General features: G+C 44.8%; 1 protein-coding gene across 2 annotated transcripts in view; it reads left to right on the top strand.

Moving 5' to 3' along the window:
• The first annotated feature begins 617 nt into the window (after positions 1–617).
• Positions 618–10,029, top strand: part of LOC109053808 — a 28,625-nt gene continuing 19,213 nt past the window's right edge. Inside the window, exon 1 of one of the 2 annotated variants that reach the window (XM_042740859.1) lies at positions 618–1,086. The gene's annotated coding sequence lies outside the window, so the exon portion shown is untranslated. Of the gene's footprint in view, positions 1,194–10,029 lie in introns of both variants that reach the window. The other variant, XM_042740858.1, reaches the window with a different exon arrangement.

Below are 10,029 nucleotides of genomic sequence, written 5' to 3'. Positions count from 1 at the left end.
CAGAGGGAAGTCAGGAAGGGGAGTCACCAAAGGAGACAGAAACCCCTGTCTGTAACATTCCAGCTGTGGACACCTCTACTGACCGTCATCCCAAGAGAACAGTAAAACCTGTCATTAAGTTTAGTTGTGATGATCTTGGACAACCCTCAGACAAACCCTTGCCGATTGAATACCAAGGCATGGTCATACATCTTAGAAACTCTCTTGAGATGAAAAGCTGTTGTAACACACTTTGGTGTCATCCTCTGGCCCAGTGTGCTAAGTGTACCAAAGCAAATTATAATTTGGCTATTCTAGCCACAATGCAAACAGGATTTTGAGTTTCCCTATAGCGTCATGAGGACATGAGAGTTTAGAGTGGGGAAAGTGAAACCCAGTGATTTAAAAACCAACTTTATTTAATGTTTGGGTACTGATTTTATTTTTCTTTAGTATAAAATGATATTGTTATCTGTTCCTTTAAGAGCATTAGTTTGTATCAGGGTTCGTTTGTAATTTACACGGTTTTACAATCATGTTTGGGTTTACCTTGTATTTATTGGACTATAACTCGATAAACCCATTACTATTATTGGCTCTTGAGAAGTTGAGGGAGGTACAGAGAGATCGGTGGAAAAAAGAGAGAATGGTGTGTGCAAGGCACTGCTGTGTGTGTGAGTGACAAAAATCAAGATTAATCCAAACAGGATTGATTTATTTCATTTGTTTAGCCTTTTAAGAGGGAACTAGTAACTACTTCAGCCAGCCGATCGCTGATTAATGTTATTTGTTTTCACAATAGTCTGTGTTTGGCGCAGAGAAAGTAATGCGTCATCAGTCAGCCTTCATTTACATTCAAGCGAGTCCCGTGCAAGTTATTTGAAACTTAAAACAGACTTTGTTACTGTCATTTAGTAGTTTACTTGCAAACTGTGAGTGATTCAGAGGAGCGGCAGGACTCGACGCCCAAGTAGCGCTCTGAGCCACCGAGGGGTTCAGAGTTCCCCTGGCAACGAGGGATCGCTGGGGAGGTCCAGACGCCTTGTCAGGGATGATCAGCACCCATGATTCGAGGATCCTAAATCGGGAGAACTCATTGGATTAAAGGTACCTCAGTTTACATTTTGTTTGGCTCTTCGGAGTGAAGCGGCCAGTTGTCTGTTTATTTTCGTGGCCACAATGATCACCAGCAATGGTACAGGCCTGCAACGGGGGTGAGAGTGAGTGTATGTATGTGTGTGAGTGGGCCCACGTGAGTTAATATGGTTATGTTTAGGGCTGGGCGATGTATCGCATGCAATTGTCACGCGCATTTCGTCAGTAAAGCCGGTTCCCTGATTACCGCTAAATTGCCATCACCTGCTTTCAAATGGAGCGGCATTTAATATACAGAGCCGTAGATCACTGAAAAGATACGCAATATCGCGTTCATTATCGAAGGCGATTCATCTGCGATAATGAACGCGATATTGCATAGCTTTTCAGTGATCTACGGCTCTGTATATTAAATGCCGCTCCATTTGAAAGCAGGTGATGGCGATTTAGCGGTAATCAGGGAACCGGCTTTACTGACGAAATGCGCGTGACAATTGCATGCGATACATCGCCCAGCCCTAGTTATGTTGCATTGCAATTGCAATATCTAAGGAACAGTTTGATAATGTTTTTCCATTGAACTTGGGATCAAGTTTAAATTGCCTTATTTGTGCATTTAGAGTAAGATTTAGATTTATTTTGTTAAATAAACACTATCATAGTGTTAATTTGAGTGATTGCAGTGAAGTCATTATGGGTTAAAGGAAAGTATTTATATAACCAGAGTAAAGGGTTTCAATGGTTTCATTGGGTTGATTTAACTCCATTACTCCAGTCACACAATCCTTCAGAAATCATTCTGATATTATGATTTGCTACTCAAAAAACACTAATGATGATTTTGAAAACAGCGGAGTAGAATTTTCAGGTTTCTTTGATGAATAGAAAGTTCAGAAGAACAGCATTTATCTGAAATAGACATCTTTTGTGAAATTATGTCTTTATCATCACTTTTGATCAATTTAAAGCCTTCTTGCTAAATAAAAGTATTAATTTCTATAATTTCTTTTCCAAAAAATAAAAATTATACTGACTGTAAGCTTTTGAATGATATAGTGTATAAAGTTGCAAAAGCTTTTTATTTCACATAAATGCTTATTTTTGGATCCTTCTATTCATCGAAGAATACTGAAAAAAAATGTACTCATCTGTTTTAAATATTGATAACCAGCAAATCAGCATATTAGAATGATTTCTGAAGGATGTGACACTGAAGACTGGAGTAATGATGCTGAAAATTCACCTTTGATCACAGGAATAAATTACAGTTTAAAATACATTCAAATAGAAAACAGTTATTTTAAATAGTAAAAAATATTTCACAATATTACTGCTTTTGCTGTACTTTGGATAAAATAAATGCAGGCTTGGGGAGCAGAAGAGACTTCTTTATAAAACATTAAAAATCTGACTGTTCAAAAACTGTTGACTGGTAGGCTATATAGATTACAGAAATGTTATATTGTAATGTTATATATATATATATATATATATATATATATATATATATATAATGTATATATGTGTGTGTGTGTGTGTGTGTGTGTGTGTGTGTGTGTATCTATATGTATATAACTATATATATATATATATATATATATATATATATATATATATATATATATATATATATATATATATATAAATTTCTGTCCCCCTCACTTCTGAAAAGATGGCTACACCCCTGCTCCTTCATAGAACCTGCCTCAAGCCGCCCGCCTCTGCTCACTTAAGCCGGCTGCAGCTCACTCTAGACCGCGGCTCACTCTAGGACTCCTGCCTCCGCTCACTCAAGGCTGCAGTTTGTGACGCTGTTTCGTTGAGAAAGAAAAAACTACTTTGTTATTGCCTTCCAAAAGAAAATACCACTAGAAATCATGTTTATACCACGTTTATAATGGGTTTATGTTTATGTCTCATCGCTCTGGCCGGAAAAGGCATCACAATATGTTAAGAGGCGTAACATTTCCATCACACACTTGAGGCATTCGGCCAATCACAACGCGCTGTATAGCTGGCCAATCACAGCACACCTCGCTTTTCAGAGCGATAAGCCTTGTGAAAATCGACGTGTTTCAGAAGGCGGGGCATAGAGGAGAAACAATAATGTACAGTATGTGGAAAATAATGTGTTTTTTAACCTTAAACCGTATAAACACATTTCATTACACCAAATACACAAAATAATGTTCTTTTTAGCAGCATCATATGACCGCTTTAATTATACAAAGACCTCATAATATCATGTTTAAGAAATATTAGTCTTATGTAATTGAATATATTTCTTTTCAGTGCCATTGCAAATAATGTATTTGATATATTAAAGGGATAATTCACCCAAAATTTTAAATTCTGTCATCATTTACTCTCCCTCATGTGGTTCCGAACTCATAAGATTTTGAGTTTGGAACCACAAAACCTATTGCCTAGATTTCCAATGGATGGACAAAAATAAAGAGAAAAAAGAGAATATCTTCATAAAAATAACTTTCTTTTTTGTTGTGAAGATGATTTGGAATGGCATGAGGATGATTGAATGATAACAGAATTGTTAGTTTTAGGTGAACTGTCCCTTTACCAAGCAGACCCCTATGATTATAGATTGTTGCATTGTAGTATTTTTGCTCAGTTTGGCACATTTATTTCATATTAACTGTCTGCTTGTTGATAAATCAGTGTCTTTTTTTATAATTCAGGATGATGCATGGAGCTGTATGCTTGCACAAAGTCTAGTGAAAAACAGTTTCTCTCTTAAATTATTCTTATTAAATCATACGTTTTCTTGAGTGATTACTGCAGACTAATTAACTGTCAGTTTGTGCTAATTAGGAAAATAGGCAAAGACACTTGATATAAGCGTTTATAACAGTATGTTAGAAATAATAATTTGGTGTTTGGTCACTTGAACAGCTGCTTTCACTAATGCTGATGACTTTATACTTTATTTGTCAAAAATAAGAAAAAGAAACCGAAACAACAAATGCTTCCACACGCACAACACAATCATCAGACATAAAACAGCATTAAAACTGTGTAACGTTATGGAATAAAATGTCAACCCACGAAGAAGTAATCACTGTCAAGCTTTAGGGTGTTGATTGACTCCATCTATGTTTTGATTATCATTCTGAATCCAGTTTTTTTTTTTTCAGCTTTTTGTTCAAAATGTTCTTTCTTTCTTTCTTTCTTTCTTTCTCTTGTTTATGAAACTTACCCACATTCTAGTGTTTATAAAAAAGAATGCATGAAGCTAGAATAAAATGTTTTTGTTTAAAAGCAGATACCCTGTTCTTTTTTTTGATGTTTTGTATGTTCAGATATTCATATAACAAAATATATATAAATTATTACCTAAATAGGGACATAGTAGTATACTTTAAGTTAACTTTACATCATACTTTAAGAAAACTTATGAGTTTACTTGCAGTATAAAACTACTAAACTAGTATTTACTGAGACTATATTTCACGTATATGTGAGTGTACTAAAAATGCTACAAATATTTAATTAGTAAACTATCAATATACCTAGAAGTTCACTTTTAGTGTAGTTAAAGTACAAACATCTCGGTTACTAATGTCACCACGGTTCCCTGAATAGGGAACGAGATGCTGCGGTGACGTCACCGTATGGGAACACCTCTCGGTGTGACGAATGTCTGAAGCCCTATACCATCTCGCCAATCCTATTGGCCAAATAGCGCTTGGCACCGCCTTACGCATGCGTACGCATCTTATACCCGGGTGCCGTGCGCTATTTCGCTCAGATTTCATGAACTGAAGAGAAGAATGCTATCAGGTATGGAACGGCCGGGACCGCAGCATCTCGTTCCCTATTCAGGGAACCGTGGTTACATACGTAACCGAGATGTTCCCTTTCATAGGTCACTTCGATGCTGCGGTGACGTCACCGTATGGGAACCCTATACCATAACGCCTGACGTACCTGATAGCTGGGATCCAAGGAAGCATCTGCTCAAGCGGAGAGAACCCGGGAGCCAGGAGCCGTCCTTACATCCAGACTGTAAAACTTGATAAAAGTGTTCGATGAGGACCATCCTGCCGCAGCACAGATATCAGTCATAGAAGATCCACTGAGGACAGCCTGAGAGGAAGCAACTGCTCTAGTGGAATGAGCTCTGACTCCTAGAGGCGATGCGAGACCGCGCGCCTCATAGGCTAAAGATATTGCCTCCACCAACCAATGGGACATGCGTTGCTTCGTGACAGCATGGCCTCTATTCTTGTGTCCAAAACAGACAAACAGCTGGTCGGACTCACGCCATGGGGCTGTTCGATCGACATAAGTCTTGAGCGCTCTGACAGGGCAAAGACTTAGATCTCCTGATCCTGTCTCAGCAGGGGGTAAAGCCTCCAAGACCACCTGCTGAAAATGAAAGGGGTTCGAAGCGACCTTAGGGACATAATTAGGCCTCGGTCGCAGCAATACCTTCACAGAGTCCGGTGCAAAGTCCATGCACGACGGCGAAACAGAAAGAGCCTGTAAATCCCCAACTCTCTTAAGGGAGGATAAAGCCATAAGAAGAACTGTCTTCAAGGTCAGGATTTTATCCAGTATGGTTTCCAAGGGCTCAAATGGATGTCCTGATAGACCTTGCAGCACAATAGATAAATCCCATGAAGGAACTCGCACAGGGCGGAAAGGCCTCAGCCGTCGCGCACCTTGTAAAAAGCGAGAAGAGACCAGCGGATGGCGGCCCACTGAAGCACCATCTATATATACGTGGTTAGCTGAAATGGCTGCCACGTAAACCTTCAAAGTTGCTGGCGTTACTCCATCCAAGAGAAACGGTCTTGAAGGAACTCCAGTACTGAAGCTACTGGGCAGTAAACTGGATCCATACTACGAAAACCACACCAGGTCGTAAACAGCTTCCATTTGAAAGCATATAAGCGTCTCGTAGATGCTGCTCTGGAATTCATTACAGTCTCAGAGGTTTCCGCAGAAAGACCGGGACATATTAACTCACTCCGCTCAGAGGCCACGCCCACAGTTTCCACATATCTGGCCTTGGGTGCCAAATCATCCCTCGTGCTTGCGATAGTAAGTCCTGCCCGAGGGGAATCTCCCATGGAGAGCCCGCTACTAGACTGACCAGTTCCGCAAACCACGGCTGTGTGGGCCACCACGGAGCCACCAGCAGCAGCTGCTCCACTCTGTCCAGCCGTATCCTGGACAACACCGCTGGAATTAGACGAATTGGAGGAAAAGCATACAAGCTGGTCCTGGGCCAATCGTGAGCTAATGCATCTAAGCCTAGGGGCGATGGAGGGCATAGGGAGAACCACAGCGGGCAATGCGTAGTCGTGCTCGACGCAAATAAGTCCACTCTCGCCTCTCCAAATATCTGCCATAAAAGGCTCACCGTCTGTGGGTGTAATCTCCACTCCCCCTGCTCCAAAGTCTGTCTGGATAGCAGATCCGCTCCGAAGTTCAAACGTCCGGGGACATGAACCGCTCGGATCGACAGAAATCTGTTCCGAGACCAAAGAAGAATACTCCTCGCCAGCCTGCACAGGGGGCGAGAGCGTAACCCTCCTTGATGATTCAGGTACGACACAACCGCCATGTTGTCTGACCTGAGTAGTACATGACGGCCGGTCAGCAGATTTGAGAAATACTGGAGAGCTAGAAAAACTGCCAGTAGTTCCAAACTGTTTATGTGCCAACCGCGTTGTGTCGCCGTCCACACTCCGTGAGCTGGGCGCCCTTGACAAACAGCTCCCCAACCGGTCAAAGACGCGTCCGTCGTGACATTCTCTCGGGAAGCACAAATCCCCAGCCGAACTCCGGCTAGAAGGAACTCGGTTGACATCCACTGTTTTATTGACATAACACACCTCCGTGTCACCGAAATCGTACGATGCGGAAAACAACGGGGTGAAATGTTCTGACTTTTCGTCCACCACTGAAATGGGCCCAAGACAAGTAAGCCCAGACGGATTACAGGGGATGCCGCTGCCATCAGACCTAACAGCCTGAGGCACAGACTCACCGTCCCTGTGCGACCTACTTTGAAGTGACGCACGCATGACATGAGAGACTGAACGCGCGGGAGAGATAGTCTGGCTGTCATCGCGCGAGAGTCCAAATCTATTCCCAGAAAGGTTATCCGGTTGAATCTGAGACAAAATGGACTTTACCGTTAACATCTTGAATTTGCTCGTCCTGAGTGCAAGATTCAAACGGCGTAGATCCAATATGAGTCGCAAACCGCCCCCTTTTTTTGGTACAACAAAATAGCGGCTGTAAAAACCTGACACCATCTGAGAGGGGTGTACTTCTTCTATAGCCCCTTTCCTCAGCAGAACTGTCATTTCTTGCCGCAGCACCGCGACTTCCTCTGGTTTCACAACCGTGGGAAGAATTCCACGGAAAGGAGGCGGACCTTTTCGAAACTGAATGGTGTATCCAAGACGAATCGTGCGTAACACCCATTGTGAAATGCCGGGCAAGCGTTCCCACGCGGCCCGAAATAGCATCAGTGGTTTCAAGGTTTCCGCCTTTTGCAATGTTTTCATACATGTTAACATGCCCGAATACGGAAAGCTCGCGGCGTCCGTAAGCCGGGGAAGCGCGTGCGTCAAATCCGTTGCATCTCGTTGTGTATAATCCTGAAGCGTGTCTACGGCAGGAGTTAATCCAACAAGATGAACATCGGGCTCTGCCGCTAGCGAAAAAGCGGCAGCTGTGTGAGCCGTCATAAACTGGCCGTCTTTGCCAGACCCTTGGAACGTTCCTCGGATTCTGAAGGCTGAATCGCGCAGAGTGTCTGAGGAAACGCCTGATATGGTTGCTCGATCCAATGCTGCTCGAAGCGCCTTTTGCGGCGAGACAGTCAATGTTTGAGCGTGGGGACTGCAGTGAGAGGGTTGGATGCGCGAAAACTGTCCAACAGCGCTCTCTAGTGGAGGGCACAGTCCCTGGCAAGCAGCGAGAATATCAGGAGCTGCTATTAGGAGCCCGAGAGCGAGAGGCATTAGCCGTCGAGCTCAGGTCCAATCTTTTCCGCTGTCGCTGGCGAGCTGGTGGAAAAGCCTTAGGACCCCAGTCCTTACGAGGGGGCGCCATAGGCGAAGGCTCTTCCCGTGAGGCAGCCCGTTGGCGGTTTGAAGAGGTTGAACGAGACCGCGCGGGCGCCTGCCGCCGTTCAATCTCCCTGGGTCTGCGTGGAATCAGCTGGCGGAAAGCGGCTGATTGCTGTTTCGCTGCGCTAAATTTATCCACCACTGACGTAACTGCCTCTCCAAACAAACCGTCCTTAGAAACGGGCGCGTCCATGAGAAAGGATTTATCCTTTTCTTTGATATCGGTGAGATTCAGCCAAAGGTGGCGCTCAACCGTAATCAAACCAGCCATGGAACAGCCCACTGCCCGAGCAGTATGTTTGGTAGCGCGTAGCGCCAAATCTGTTGCTCGACGCAGCTCTTTCACAGCCTCAGGTGTGATGCCCTCCCCCTCGTCGAGATCTTTTAAAAGCTCCGCTTGGTAGGCCTGGAGGACCGCCATAGAGTGGAGCGATGCGGCCGCCTGGCCAGCAGCCATGTAAGATTTCCCGACGAGGCTAGATGTGACTCGACACGCCTTTGAAGGAAGGAGGGGTCGAGACTTCCATGCCGTGGCCGAATTAGGCGCGAGATGTTCGGCGAGAGTCTCTTCCACCGGAGGCATCGCTGCATAGCCACGGTTCGCCATATCAGAAATGGTGGCGAAATCCGCGGCCGCAACTTCGTGATGCGCGCCGAGTAGGGCTGCTTCCACGACCTCGAAACCTCCTGGTGGAGGTCCGGGAAAAAAGGCAGGGGCCTACGGGGCTGCGCAGGAGCACGACTAGTTAAAAAACGGTCGTCCAGCTTCGATGAAGGTTGGGCCTCGGCCTTCTCAACCTCCCAATCCAGTCCCAGCTTACCCACCGCACGAGAAACCACATCCAACAGCTCGCTGTAGGAGGGGGAAACACGCTTCTCCTGTCCGCTAGGAGGGAGAGGGCTGTCCGTATCAGCCATGAAGTCCTCAGACTCCGAGGCCGCGGTGGATAAAACGTCGTCGTCATACTGCCCACAACCGAAGGAGATAGCATCGTATGCCTCCGGGGTGGGCTGTAAACCCCCGTCCGAGAAAACGACGGGTTAGACGAAGCTGGTTTCCTGCACTCGGGTAGGGGAGAGCGAGCGATGTGGAGAAAACTCCAGCGCCACGCTGTCGTCGTAAGTCAGGTCGCACATGTCTCCCCAAGCCATCGCCTTGTGCGGTGCCTCGGCAGCCGCAGAAGCGACACGGCGGGGGTTGGACGCGGGGGTGACCTTGGAAAACACTTCTACCCTCGAGCGCAGTACTTTAAGTCGCAGGCCATCACAATGGGGACAAGAGGAAAGGCCACTAAGCGCAGACTGCACGTGATGTAATCCCAAACAGACTACGCACCTTTCGTGAGTGTCTCCCTTCGTGATGAACCTGGTACACGGTTCCTTGCACTTCCGAAAGCTCATCGCGTCCGCGAAGAGGAGTTAGCACTGCTCGAAGAAAACCGCTATGAACGCGAGATGATTCCAGGGCACAGATGATTCTCTTTCCTGAAGGAAATGAAATCTGAGCGAAATAGCGCGCGGCACCCGGGTATACGATGCGTACGCATGCGTAAGGCGGTGCCAAGCGCTATTTGGCCAATAGGATACCATAGATGTTACAGGGCTTCAGACATTCGTCACACCAAGAGGTGTTCCCATACAGTGACGTCACCGCAGCATCTAAGTGACCTATGAAAGGGAACTAAAATGTAGATGTAAACTAGTTGTGTACTCAAAGTTTACTACTGTTACACTTAAAGTATAATCAAAAGTATACTTTTATATACTAAAAAAGTGGGCCAATTTAGTCCCAAGGAGTATTGAAATATACTAATAATAATAATACTAGTACACTGATATTTGCATA

Source organism: Cyprinus carpio, chromosome B16, assembly GCF_018340385.1.
Source record: "Cyprinus carpio isolate SPL01 chromosome B16, ASM1834038v1, whole genome shotgun sequence".
In the NCBI taxonomy this organism is placed as follows: Eukaryota; Metazoa; Chordata; class Actinopteri; order Cypriniformes; family Cyprinidae; genus Cyprinus; species Cyprinus carpio.
Note: the sequence above shows the minus strand (reverse complement) of the source record. Positions and strands in the feature narration are given on the sequence as shown.